The sequence below is a fragment of the Bubalus bubalis genome, chromosome 16, assembly GCF_019923935.1.
Source record: "Bubalus bubalis isolate 160015118507 breed Murrah chromosome 16, NDDB_SH_1, whole genome shotgun sequence".
NCBI lineage: Eukaryota > Metazoa > Chordata > Mammalia > Artiodactyla > Bovidae > Bubalus > Bubalus bubalis.
In genome coordinates, this window is record NC_059172.1 from 1,509,196 (window position 1) to 1,524,352 (window position 15,157).

At 41.0% G+C, this 15,157-nt stretch overlaps 1 pseudogene; it reads left to right on the forward strand.

Annotated features, from left to right (window-relative positions):
* The first annotated feature begins 1,067 nt into the window (after positions 1-1,067).
* Positions 1,068-1,941, forward strand: LOC112579587 (annotated as a pseudogene).
* Positions 1,942-15,157: the final 13,216 nt, after the last annotated feature.

The window sequence follows — 15,157 nt, forward strand, 5'->3', positions numbered from 1 at the left end:
TTTGATGAGCTCCTGTCAATTAATGTTCCCTGGAGTCAGGAGTTCTCTGGTGTTCTCAGGATTTGGACTTAAGCTACCTGCTTCTGGTTTTCAGTCTTATTTTTACAGTAGCCTCAAGACTTCTCCATCTATACAGCACCATTGATAAAACATCTGTGTTGCCACTACACGGCCCACTAGCCCCTCCACATTTGGGTTCCAGGAAATCAGACGACCGTCAGGTCTCCATCTGGGGCACCCTTGGCCTGCCTCCCCCAATCCTGGGGGCTGAACCAGCTCCATAAACAGGGTAATTTTTTATGAGCAAAGAAGAAATTTTTTAAAACCCATATGGGTGACCATCATGAGAAGAAGGGCTATTTCAAATTTATCCTGAAATGATGCTGCTTATCCTTTTATTATTATAAAGCAACAGTCACATATATTAAATCATCAGAGGTCTTTAAAATCCCTTTTGTTTTAACCAAAGGTCTCTTCATCATACACAAGCACAGAATTTCAATTGCTTTGGCAGAGATAGATTTTGCTTTATTTCAAAGTTTCAGTCAATTTAAAAAATATGCCTTTTAATTTTTGTGAGACCTCATAAAATAATGTGGCTTCCCTTGGGGCTCAGCTGGTAAAGAATCTGTCTGCAATTCTGCAACTGCAAAGACACCAATTCAATTCCTGGGTTGGGAAGATCTGCTGGAGAAATGATAGGCTACTCAATCCACTCTTCTGGGGCTTCCCTGGTGTCTCAGTTGGTAAAGAATCTGCTTGCAATGCGGGAGAACTGGGTTCGATCTATGGGTTGGGAAGACCCCCTGGAGAAGGGAAAGGCTACCCACTCCAGTATTCTGGCCTGGAGAACTCCATGGACTCTGTAGTCCATGGAACATTGAGAAGTCATTTCTTGACAATTCAAGATGAAAAGCTGGGTTGTCTTCCTAAGACAGTGGAGCATTTCCACTTTTCCAGTGCTCAATGGGGGAAAATATGATATATATGAGACTTGTAATGCTATCATTTCATGAGTGGGCAACGTATTCTCTTGTCTCTTTTCTGAGTTTAGGAGCATCAAGCTAATGATTGGAGGAGGAAATATCACAGAGATCACTCATTTTATCCTTTTGGGATTCTCAGATTTCCCCAGAATCATAGTAGTGCTCTTTGTGGTGTTCCTGGTGATATACATTTTGACCCTGACTTGGAACCTGTCGCTCCTCATCTTAATAAGAATGGACTCCCACCTCCACACCCCCATGTACTTCTTTCTCAGTAACCTGTCCTTCATGGACATCTGCTATGTGACCTCCACAGCCCCTAAGATGCTCTACGACTTCTTCCAGGATCGGCAAATTATCACCTATGTGGATTGTGTTATTCAGAATTTCATATTCTCCACCATGGGGTTGAGTGAGTCTTGCCTCATGACCGCCATGGCTTATGACCGATATGCTGCCATTTGTAACCCACTCCTCTATTCGTCAGTCATGTCGCCTGCTCTCTGCGGTCGGATGGTGCTGGGATCCTACTTGGCTGGACTCTCTGCTACTGTATTCCAATTGTGTTTCATGCTCCAGCTCCACTTCTGTGGGCCTAATGTCATCAACCACTTCTTCTGTGACCTGCCCCAGCTGTTCGTTCTATCCTGCACTGACACTTTCTTTTCTCATCTCTTAACTGTTATATCTTTGTGATAGTAAATGTTTCCATTATCATGATATCCTAGGCTTTCAACACCTGTGCTTCCCACCTGACAGCAGTCACTGTCTTCTATACCTCAAGTATCTTTGTCTATTTAAGTTCCAATCTGGTAGTTCCTCCAGCTTTGACAAATTAGTGTCATTCTTTTACACAGTGATGATTCCCATGTTGAATCCATTGATATACAGTCTGAGGAACAAAGAAATCAAAGATGCCTTGAGAAGGTTGCAAAAGAAGAGCAGGTATTGCTGAGGCCACAGATTCTGAGATTTCAGATGGATTTTTCCTGTCAGAGTCACTTTACACAATAACATTCTTATGAATGAAGTATAACAAAAGACATACTGCTTTTAGACCAGGAAAGCTTAATTTGACACATAATATTCCCAAATGGATCAACAGTTGGATCATGCTACACAAACAGTATTTTTACATCCTAGGGCCTCATTACTAGATAGATAGATGAGGCCTCCTCATCTATCAATACATCCACAAGTATTTGTGAAACACTGGAGTTTAGTGTTTTGTTGCTTCTTTTTCGCTTCTGAGAGGGAGCCCTGTTCCATCTCGGGCTTCTGACCCTGAAGGAGAGACAGCTGACAGAGGCCTCAGGAGCTTGTAAACCTCGTCTCCCAGATATTCTGATGCAACATAATCCAGACGTGGTGGTGGCCAGTGTTTGTTCTGTGTTTCTGATGAGAATGTACGCAGAGAGGGAACATACCTTTGGGCAGAAACAAGTGTACCATTGGCCTGATTGGGCTTCCCTGGTGGTTCAGCTGGTAAAGAGTCTGCCTGCAATGCGGGAAACCTGGGTTTGATCCTGGGTTGGGAAGATCCCTTGAAGAAGGGAAAGGCTACCCACTCCAGTATCCTGGCCTGCAGAAATCCATGGACTCTATAGTCCATGAGGTCGCAAAGAGTCGGACACAACTGAACGACTTTCACTTCACTTCACTTCACTTCATTGGCCTGATTGTGCCTCCTGAAAAGACCAGTATGACATAGCTTATGTTTTTGTAAGTCCTTCTCAGGGACAATTACCTGATAGTTTGGGAGTATATCCTGGGCTCCACCACTCTAATAAGGCAGAGGTGATGTCAATCATACAGAGGAAAGGAATGAAGCATGTGTTCCCTTAAGTGCTATTTCCTCATGAGTTCCATGATGTAATTTCTTGCTTGTAGTGTAGAATGGGGAGTTCTCATGGTGATGATATTAAAAATCTATGTCACAGTCAATAGAGATTTCTGATATTGTAGGACTCAAATCTCTCTCTCCCATTAAATTTGGAAAATTCACCCTAGATGGCAGGCTTCCCAGGTGGTGCTAGTGATAAAGAAACTGCCTGCCAATGCAGGAAATGCAAGAGACACAGGTGTGATCCCTGGGTTTGGAAGATCCCTTGGAGTAGGAAATGGCAACCCACTCCAGTATACTTGCCTGGAAAAATCATATGGGCAGAGGAGCCTGGTGGACTACAGTGCATGGGACTGAAGAATCAGATGCAGCTGAGCACACCCTTGTTGGACATAGACAGTATGATCATGCTACCAAATAATTTCTGCTATTCCAAGCATCTAAACATGTTTAATGTGATGAGAATTGTGTGAGAATTCATGAACATAATAAAATTACTAAATATTTCATACTGTAGAGCAAGAACAAATATGAAAAACTGGTATAAATTCTTTTCTTTTATCTGTGTTCAACATTGATGTCCCAGAAACTTGTGGTTGTATGGTGTGATATAATGAATGGTTGGAATAGAATGGTTAGAGTTACTTTAATGCTGATATTTGCCAGGAAACCTTAAGGTGCAAAACACGAAATAGATTGAAAATAGGCAGGGTTCTTAACTCTGGCCAATTTTCATCTGCAGTAGGAGGATGTAAATTGCGGTCCTTGTGATCAGTTTAAAAATAAGAACAAGATGTGTATTGACTGTTGACTTGCTAGATTTCCCAGACTTCAATGAAGTGATATAAAGTACATATTACTCCCTGCAATAAGAAGCTCATGCCCCACAGTGAGAGAGTAGCCCCCACTCATGGCAACTAGAAAGAGCCCGAGTGCAGCAACAAAGATCCAGAATAGCCAAATACATGCATTTCTAAAAAATAAATAAAAATTACAATTCAGTGAATTTTGACAAATGTATCAGTTCAATCCAGTTCAGTTGCTCAGTCATGTCTGGCTCTTTGAAACCCCATGGACTGCAGCAAACCAGGACTCCCTGTCCATCATCAACTCCCAGAGTTTACTCAATCTCATGTCCATTGAGTCAGTGATGCCATGCAACCATCTCATCCTCTGTCATCCTCTTCTCCTCCTGCCTTCAATCTTTCCCAGCATTAGGGTCTTCCCAAATGAGTCAGTTCTTTGCATCAGGTGGCCAAAGTATTGGAGTTTCAACTTCAACATCAGTCCTTCCGATGAATATTCAGGACTCATTTCCTTTAGGATGGACTGGCTGGATCTCCTTGCCATCCAAGGGACTCTCAAGAGTCTTCTCCAGCACCACAGTTCAAAAGCATCAATCCTTTGGTGCTCAGCTTTCTTTATAGTCCAACTCTCACATCCATACATGACTACTGGAAAAACCATAGCTTTGACTAGACAGACCTTTGTTGGCAAAGTAATGTCTCTGCTTTTTAATACACTGTCCAGGTTGGTCATAGCTTTTCTTCCAAGGAGCAAGTGTCTTTTGATTTCATGGCTGCAGTCACCATCTGCAGTGATATTGGAGCCCCCCCAAAATAAAGCCTGTCACTGTTTCCCCATATATTTGCCATGAAGTAATGGGACAGGATGCCATGGTCTTAGTTTTCTCAATGTTGAGTTTTAAACCAACTTTTTCACTCTCCTGTTTCACTTTCATCAAGAGGCTCTTTAGTTCTTCTTCACTTTCTGCCATAAGGATGGTGTCATCTGTATATCTGACAATATTGATGTTTCTCCTGGCAATCTTGATTCCAGCTTGTGCTTCACCCAGCCCAGCATTTCTCATGATGTGTTCTGCATATAAGTTAAATAAGCAGGGTGACAACATACAGCCTTGATATACTCCTTTCCCGATTTGGAACCAGTCTGTTGTTCCATGTCTTGTTCTTACTGTTGCTTCCTGACTTGCATACAGATTTCTCAATAGGCAGGTCAGGTGGTCTGGTATTCCCATCACTTGAAGAATTTTCCGCAGTTTATTGTGACCCACATAGTCAAAGGCTTTCGCATAGGCAATAAAGCAGAAGGAGATGTTTTTCTGGAAACTCTCTTGCTTTTTTGATAATCCAGCGGATGTTGATAATTTGATCTCTGGTTCCTCTGCCTTTTCTAAAACTGGAAATTCATGGTTCATGTACTGTTGAAGCCTGGTTTGGAGAATTTTGAGCATTACTTTACTAATGTGTGAGATGACTGCAATTGTGAAGTAGTTTGAGCATTCTTTGGCATTGCCTTTCTTTGGGATTGGAATGAAAACTGACCTTTCCCAGTCCTGTGGCCACTGCTGAGTTTTCCAGATTTGCTGGCATATTGAGTGCAGCACTTTCACAGCATCATCTTTTAGAATTTGAAATAGCTCAGCTGGAATTCCGTCACTTCCACTATCTTTTTTTGTAGTGATGTTTCCTAAGGCCCACTTGACTTTGCTTTCCAGGATGTTTGGCTCTAAGTGAGTGATCACACCATCGTGATTATCCGGGTCGTGAAGATCTTTTTTGTATAGTTCTGTGTATTCTTGTCACTTCTTCTTAATATGTTCTGCTTCTGTTAGGTCCATACCATTTCTGTCCTTAATTGTGCCAATCTTTGCATGAAATGTTCCCTTTGTTTCTCTAATTTTCTTGAAGAGATCTCTAGTCTTTCCCATTCTATTGTTTTCCTCTATTTCTTTGTACTGATCACTGAGAAAGGCTTTCTTATCTCTCCTTGCTGTTCTTTGAAACTCTGCAGTCAAGTGGGTATATCTTTGATTTTCTCCTTTGCCTTTCACATCTCTTCTATTCTCAGCTATTTGTAAGGCCTCCTCAGGAAACCATTTTGCCTTTTTGTATTTCTTTTTCTTAGAGATGGTCTTGATCACTGCTTCCTGTACAATGTCACGAACCTCCATCCATAGTTTTTCAGGCATTCTGTCTATCAGATCTAATCCCTTGAATCTATTTGTCACTTCTACTCTACAGTCATAAGGGATTTGATTTAGGTCATACCTGAATAGTTTAGTGGTTTTTGCTACTATCTTTAATTTAAGTCTGAATTTGGCAATAAGGAGTTCATGATCTGAGCCACAGTCAGCTCCCAGTCTTATTTTTGCTCACTGTATAGAGCTTCTCCATCTTTGGCTACAAAGAATATAATCAATCTGATTTTGGTGTTGACCATCTGGTGATGTCCGTGTGTAGAGTCTTCTCTTGTGTTGCTGGAAGAGGGTGTTTGCTATGACCAGGGTGTTCTCTTGGCAAAACTCTTATTAGTCTTTGCCCTGCTTCATTCTTTACTCCAAGGCCAAATTTGCCTGTTACTCCAGGTGTTTCTTGACTTCCTACTTTTGCATTCTAGTCCACTATAAAAAAAAAAACAAAAACAAAAAACATCTTTTTTGGGTGTTAGTTCTAGAAGGTCTTGTAGGTCTGCATAGAACCGTTCAACTTCAGCTTCTTCAGCATTACTGGTTGGGGCATAGACTTGAATTACCATGATATTGAATGGTTTGCCTTGGAAATGAACAGAGATCATTCTGTCGTTTTTGAGATTGCATCCAAGTACTGCATTTCAGACTCTTGTTGACCATGATGGCTACTCCTTTTCTACTAAGGGATTCTTGGCTACAGTAGTAGAAAAAATGGTCATCTGAGGTAAATTCACCCATTCCAGTCCATTTTAGTTTGCTGATTCCTAAAACGTCAATGTTCACTCTTGCCATCTCCTGTTTGATCACTTTTAATTTGCCTTGATTCATGGACCTAACCTTCCAGGTTCCTATGCAATATTGCTGTTTACAGCATTGGACTTTACTTCCATCACAAGTCATATCCAAACCTATATGTTGTTTTTTCTTGCTCCATCTCTTCATTCCTTCTGGAGTTATTTCTCCACTGATCTCCAGTAGTGTATTGAGCACCTACTGACCTGGGGAGTTCATCTTTCAGTGTCCTGTCTTTTGGCCTTTTCACACTGTTCATGGGGTTCTCAAGGCAAGAATACTGAAGTTTGGCTTGCCATTCCCTTCTCCAGTGGACCACATTCTGTCAGACCTCTCCACCATGACCTATCAGTCTTGGGTGGCTCCACATGGCATGGCTCATAGGTTCATTTAGTGTTAAGGTCAGGGTTAATTTTTTTCATCTTCTCAGTCTATCTAAAGCTTTATAACTTTGTTATCCCTCCGAAAACTATCTTTGATTTTATTAAATTTTCTATTGCTTTTCTTATCTTTATATAATTTATCTTGCTTTTAAAAAAATCTTGCGTGATTAAGCACACATATACACACATGAAGAGCTACTCTATGAAATAGCTACTATTGTCAGCTCCATGAAAACACTGAGGTGACAGTTTTGAGGCTAGGGGGGTTAATTTGCTGACAATTGTGAAATCCTCAAGTGGAAGAGATGATATGAACTCAGATTTTCTGATACCAGTGCTCAAGTTTGCAATCACAATAATTCGTGGCCTTGTCATCTAATAATTTTTTGTTCCTTATTGCATTGATTTCCTCACTTTTGCATAGGAAATGACATCTTGACTGCCTCACAGGGCTGCTATGATGATTGATTCAGTTAAAGCAATTGAAAAAATATATGTATGCATATATCTAAAATAAAGTGCTTTGTAAACAGCAAAGACACATGTTTATTTTTTTCATGCAATTTACCAACTGGTTATGTTTTCTTTAGCAAATCCCTTAGCTGTACTGGCTTCAGGTCCTCACCTAGAAATTGAATGCATTGAACTAGATAATCCCTAGGTCCAGGGATCTCCAGCTCTAATGACTCCAAGTTCATTAAAAGAAAAGTTATAATCAAGCAATCATGATTGGACTATGGGGAAGTGGGGAATGGATCTAGAAGGGACAGAGTAAAATCGAGCATGAAATTAGCAGGGACGAAGACTCCGTGACAACCATGACTCCAGAGAGCAAGTGCCTGGAGAGTTTTCTTTCCCTAATTGTGCTTTCCATTTCAGCTCTGCCGTTATTAACACATATAAGAGTATCCCCCATGTGGCATTCTCTCTGGCTGTGAGTGAACAGCCAGCTCATGGACACAAGGGTCCATCTTTGACTGCAATAGGCCCCATCTGAAAATTTGGGGGAGATAGATGATTTCAATGTTTGGCAAGAGCTCTGTCATTCTGGGGGATCTGAGTCAAGGTGAGAGGGCAAGATTTATAGAGAAGTGTGGATTTTGTGCTATCTCTATAGCTATGTGATTCTTCAGAGAGAAAGGTTTTTAGTCCTGTTTCTTTCTTTCTTCAACTCTTCCCCTTCCCGCAGGTCCATGAACTCCTCCTAAGCTCGTCCTTAGGTTCCCTTTCTTCTTACACAAATTCTCTGACTTTCAGTGACAAGGATAATCTCTAACTTAAAATTTCAGGTCTCACTCTGTAGTGAGAGACAACTGTTGAGATCTAGTTCAGCAATTTCCCAAGGATATAATTTTGAAACTCTGTTACCGTCTCTTTTTCACTGGTAAAATAGGGGTAATAAGATCATTGAGACTCAAAGGAAATGATGTCTGTGAAGCCCAACACGTTGTACAAGTTAACTGAGTGCTGAATTTAACTAACAATTTACTGAATTTCAGGGGAATTTCCTAAGCTCAGAAATGCTTGTCTGTGTTTCCCAACTTTATCCCTCCCAAGGACCTTTTCAATTTATGCTTGCTGAGAATGGTTGTAAGATAATAATGAATTTGAATTCCACTTCAATATACAGCCGCAATTCATTATTTCTGTGGAACAAAAGTCCAGCTGGTCATGCCTAAATGCTATGGAAAAGTACTCAAGTACCATTCCACTGGGCTTTTGAAATACTTTAAGTAGCTGTCCACTATTATTTTGAATAATTTGGGGCTCTGGTGACCAGAGCTTGAATGAAACAGACATCAGAGACTCCCCACTGCAAGTACAGGTAGTGTTGGCTTAAATGTCACTTTTAGTCTTTTATTCCTTATATTGTCCTTCTTTATCCAGCAACATTCCTGGCTTTCTTAACCTGACTTTGTACTCTGCACCACCTGGCAAATGACCATGTCCTTAGTGGATAAGATTTGGAAGAAGTTTTAATAGGCTATATCTCCCTAGTGAAAATCTCCAACCAATATTTATATCAGTGACCTTTTCTGCTACAAACCATCTTGAAAGCTGGTGAACACATACAGAAAGATTCATTCGAAGAGAGTGACTATACCACAATTTATTCGCTTTTCCTGCAGTTTTCCAAATTTTAACAACATAAATTTTTAGGATAAATTTTATCAGGGGTAAGTGAAACCATGCACGGCTCTTCATTCTTTTCTGGCAGTGATGGGTTACATAGATAGCTTTAGTTGAGGCTGAGTCTGCTTCTAGAATGTGAGTGATTGGTCAAAAGCTGGACTTACTTGTGCTGAACTGATTAATTGTGTTGATATACTGGGAATGTGGGTGAGAGTTTATACTTTCAAAATATTTTCATGGAATTCTACACATCTCGGACAGAATGGATGAGAATACGTTGGCAGGACTCTATTATAAGAGTAAACAGAAAGATTTTAAAGTTCATAAATGTATAAATTGAAATGAAACAAATGTATTTTTACTTTCATATCCAAAAATGGATAAAAGAATTACTTCTTAACATGTCCAGTATATATTTACTGAGGAATACAAATATTAGCATATGAGATGCAAATAGCATAACCTCTCCACTAGTCTACATGCTGTCTATAGTGAATATCACAAGTTCCACTCTACTTGCTGTTGGTGGAACATAAAAAGCAGAAATCGGAGCTTACAATTTCACTGACTGGGAAATAATACAATATAGAAATAAATATAATCACTTATTAACACTATTCTGGAGTCTAGGTTTAGAACTCATTTAATTTAGGAACTAATTTTATGAAGAACTCCTTGCTACTTCAGGATTAGTTCTGCCTTATTTTTCCCTTTATGATCATGGAAATGACAACCGCTAACATTTATTCATCTCTTACTGTTTTGAGCCCTTTATGCCATTCAGTCCCTGCAACAACCCAATGAGGTGGTAAAGGATTATTAGCCCCATTTATAGATGAGGCAACTGGGAGGTAATAACTAGCTAAGTGTTGCACAGCCAGTAGGTAAAAGTCTGGAAATCTATTGTCTCTGACATTCTTCCTCGTTCTCTCTGTCATTTTCCCTCTCCCTGTCTCTCTGTCTCCCTTTGCTATTAAGGATTAAAGATGCATGTATCTTAGTAACTTGTTCTTATTAGAAATATAGGAGTTGCAGAAAGTTGAAAAACAATATACAAGTAAGGGAGAAAATAAAAACCATGCCATTCACTACTTTTGGCCTTTGTATTTAGTTCACATGTAGTGTGCATGAGAGAGAGAGAGAGAGATTAGCTAATGCACACGTCTTTTGTCTTGATGGTGATGCGGTCCCATAATAAATCTCTTAGGCTTTCTTAACTCTTTTTCATTGTTTTCCCTCCTGTTTTATTAAGTGTGCTGTTAAAAGTCTCTATTGATTTCTTCAACTCTAGGATTTCTGGTTTTTTTTTTTTTTTTTAATGGTTTCTCTTTCTTTGTTAAACACATTTTATTCATTTTGCTAATGCATTGTTTTCTTAATTTCATCCAGTTGTCTGTTTATGGGTTTTATATGTCACCAAACTTTTAAAAGAGAATTATGCTGAGTTCTTTGTCAGACCATTTATAGATCTTTATTTCTTTAGTGAAAGTCACTCAGTCATGTCTGACTCTTTGCAACCCCATGGACTTTACAGTCCATGGAATTCTCCAGGCTAGAATACTGGAGTGTATAGCTCTTCTCTTCTCTACTGGATCTTCCCAACCCAGGGATCGAACCCAGGTCTCCCACATTGCAGGTGGATTCTTTGCCAGTAGATTCTTATAAAGCTATTAAAGCTTTATAAGTTTCCTTTAATGGTGTCATATTTACCTAATTTTTCATGATCCTTGATTCCTTTGTTAGTGTCCGCACGTTTGAGTAAGTGATCTCTACTTCCAGATTTTCCTGGCTTGGTTTAGTAGAGACAGCCCATCCCCATTCAGCTCAGCTTGGAGTTCTAGATAGATCATCTGGCAGTGACCTTGATCAATTGGGCTAGCTATCAAAATCTGGGTTGGATGAAGCACAAGCTGAAATCAATATTGCTGGGAGAAATACCAATAACCTCAGATATGCAGATGACACCAACCTTATAGAAGAAAATGAAGAAGAACTAAAGAGCCTCTTGGTGAAAGTGAAAGGGGAGTGTTAAAAGCTGGATTAAAACTCAACATTCAGAAAACTAAGATAATGGCATCCGGTCCCATCACTTCATGGGAAATAGATGGAGAAACAGAGGCTGACTTTATTTTGGGGGGCTCCAAAATCACTGCAGTTGGTGACTGCAGCCATGAAATTAAAAGACACTTGCTCCTTGGAAGGAAAGTTATGACCAACCTAGACAGCATATTAAAAAGCAGAGACATTGCTTTGCCAGCAAAGGTCTGTGTAGTCAAAGCCATGGTTTTTCCAGTGGTTATGTACAAATGTGAGAGTTGGACTATAGTCAAAGATGAGTGCTGAAGAATTGATGCTTTAGAACTGTGGTGTTGGTGAAGACTCTTGAGAGTCCCTTGGACAGCAAGGAGATCCAACCAATCCATCCTAAAGTAAATAAGTCCTGAATATTCTTTGGAAGGACTGATATTGAAGCTGAAACTCCAGTCCTTTGGCCACCTGATGTGAACAGCTGACTCATTTGAAAACACCCTGATGCTGGGAAAGATTGAAGGCAGCAGAAGAAGGGGACGACAGAGGATGAGATGATTGGACGTCATCACTGACTCAATGAACATGAGTTTGAGCAAACTCCGGGAGTTGGTGATAGACTGGGAAGCCTGGCATGCTGCAGTCCATGGGGTCACAAAGATCGGACACGACCGAGCAACTGAACTGATACTGATACTGATCAAGGTCTATTTTGGGGTGAGGACATTGCCCAGGCTCTGAGGCTGGGGTGCAGATGCTGCTCGCCGGGAGTGGTTGATACGATTGCTTCCTTGGTTTCTTGGCCAAGAGTAGCATTAGGATGGCTTCTCTTCTTCCCTTGATTCTCAGGCCAGGCTTCTGAACTGAGCAGGACTGAGTACTCTATCCAGCAGGAGGTAGGGCTGAGAATTAACTTCATAACCTGGACAGGGCTGCAGAATGGGCTCCAAGGCTTGTCGTTACCCACTAACTGGGAACCCAAATTAGAAGACCTGTACACCGAGTTCCTTGGTCACGTGGGGGCACAGCTTTGCTCTGCACAGAGGCAGAGAGGTCGGGCTCTGTGCTCACATGCTACTGTAAGCAGGGCTGTGCGATGGGCTATGCAGTTTCCCAAATGCTTCAGTTAGTTCTCCTGGACGGTGGGGCTGAAGGTTGTGTTCAGAGTGGTTAGGACTATACATTATTCTTCTTGCCTGGACACAACCACGGAACAGGTCCAAGACTGGCAAGGCTCCTTGTTTGGGATACACATTAGGAAGAACTGCACACAAAGTTCTCTGGCCAGATGGAGCCATGCAAATGGGCAGAGCTCCTGTCTGGACACTACTCAAGCTCTCCTGGGTGATGCAATTTTCTGAGTGTTCTAGCCATGCTTCAATAACCTCAGTAGTAGATGGGGTTATGAATCATAGGTGCAGGAGAAGAGGCTCCCAGGATGGCAAGGCTCATTTTTCAGGGTCCCAAATCAGGCAAAACTGCTGGAACTCAGTCTGCCAAGATCCAAGCCCTGACTGTTCCAAGGCGGGTCTCCCTTCTCTGTCGCAGTGTGATTCTCAGTAGTCACACCGCACAGATTCCTGCATGGTTTCTAGGACATGAGACCAGAGTGGGTCTTCCTAAGAACTGACCCATAATGCTGGGGGAGCTGGAGGTCCACTGTGGGCTCTCTCTCTTTTCCATAAAGAAACCATAGCCCGAGAAGGGTCCTCTTGCTGTAGCTAGGGGAGGGGCAATACAGTCAAACTTATCTGGTTCTCTACCCATCTAATGTGGTTTTTCTCCATCTCTCTAGTTCAGCCTCATTCCTGTGCTTTAGGATTTTTTCATTGGTATGTGCCTATAAACAACTGCTAATTATTTTTGTGGTGGTGCTTCCCTGGTAGCTCAGCTGGGAAAAAGTCCACATGCAATGCAGGAGACGCTGTTTCGATTCCTGGAACAGGAAGTTCCTCTGGAGAAGGGATAGGCTACCTACTCCAGTATTCTGGCCTGGAGAATTCCACGGATAGAGGAGCCTGGCAGGCTACAGTCCAGGGGGTCACAGAGAGTCAGACATGGCTGAGCGACTTTCACTTTTCTTTTTTCTGGTGAGGGGAACTGAAGTCAGGAATGACCTATGTTGTCATCTTGATTATGTCACCGAGAACTAAATCTCTGAGTTGGAACTTATTGTTTCCTTGTTGTTGTTCAGTCGCTCAGTCATGTCTGACTCTGCAACCCCATGGACTGCAGCACACCAGGCCTCCCTGTCCTTCACTGTCTCCTGGCATTTGCTCAGACTCATGTCCATTGAACTGATGGTGCCTAACATGTAGAATATTTGAATATTAGGACAATAATTGGGGCTAGTAGTGAGATGTACTAGGTTCCCTTTAGAACACTTTGCATGAGGCTTCCCTAAGAAGACTGATTTTGTAACTATTGGGCACACATGCTTTTCTCTACCAAATTATATCAGGAATAAAATTAAGATAAATTTCCAGATTATTTTGGAGATGATGTGTTGAATATATATGTAAAAAAATTCAGATGTTATTATAAACAGGGTAATTTTTTATATATCCAATAACTTTGTTTTTTTAATATAAATTTATTTATTTTAATTGGAGGCTAATTGCTTTACAATATTGTAGTGGTTTTGCCATACATCAACATGAATCCGCCCCAGGTGTACACGTGTTCCCCATCCTTATCCCTGCTCCTACCTCCCTCCCCATACCATCCCTCTGGGTCATCCATTCCAGTGCACCAGCCCCGAGCATCCTGTATCATGCATCGAACCTGGACTGGTGATTTGTTTCACATATGGTATTATACATGTTTCAATGCTATTCTCCCAAATCATCCCACCCTCTCCCACAGAGTCCAAAAGACTGTTCTATACATCTGTATCTCTTTTGCTGTCTCGCATACAGGGTTATCGTTACCATCTTTCTAAATTCCATATATATGCGTTAGTATACTGTATTGGTGTTTTTCTTTCTGGCTTACTTCACTCTGTATAATAGGCTCCAGTTTCATCCACCTCATTAGAACGGATACAAATGTATTCTTTTTAATGGCTGAGTAATACTCCATTGTTATATGTACCACAGCTTTCTTATCCATTCGTCTGCTGATGGGCATCTAGACTGCTTCCATGTCCTGGCTACTATAAACTGTGTTGTGATGAATGTTGGGGTACACGTGTCTCTCAATTCTGGTTTCCTCAGTGTGTATGCCCAGCAGTGGGATTGCTGGGTCGTATGGCACTTCTATTTCCAGTTTTTTAAGGAATCTCCACACTGTTCTCCATAGTAGCTGTACTAGTTTGCAATCCCACCAACAGTGTAAGAGGGTTCCCTTTTCCCCACACCCTCTCCAGCATTTATTGCTTGTAGACTTTTGGATCGCAGCCATTCTGACTGGCGTGAAATGGTACCTCATAGTGGTTTTGATTTGCATTTCTCTGATAATGAGTGATGTTGAGCATCTTTTACTGTGTTTGTTAGCCATCTGTATGTGTTCTTTGGAGAAATGTCTGTTTAGTTCTTTGTTCCATTTTTTTCTTTGGGTCATTTATTTTTCTGGAATTGAGCTGCAGGAGATGCTTGTATATTTTTGAGATTAATTCTTTGTCAGTTACTTCATTTGCTATTATTTTCTTCCATTCTGAAGGCTGTCTTTTCACCTTGCTCATAGTTTCCTTTGGTGTGCAGAAGCTTTTAATTTTAATTAGATCCCATTTGTTTATTTTTGCTTTTATTTCCAATATTATGGGAGGTGGGTCATAGAGGAACCTGCTGTGGTTCATGTCGGAGAGTGCTTTGCCTATGTTCTCCTCTAGGAATTTTATAGTTTCTGATCTTATGTTTAGATCTTTAATCCATTTTGAGTTTATTTTTGTGTATGGTGTTAGAAAGTGCTCTAGTTTCATTCTTTTGCAGGTGGTTGACCACTTTCCCCAGCATCACTTGTTAAAGACATTGTCTTTTCTCCATTGTATATTCTTGCTTCC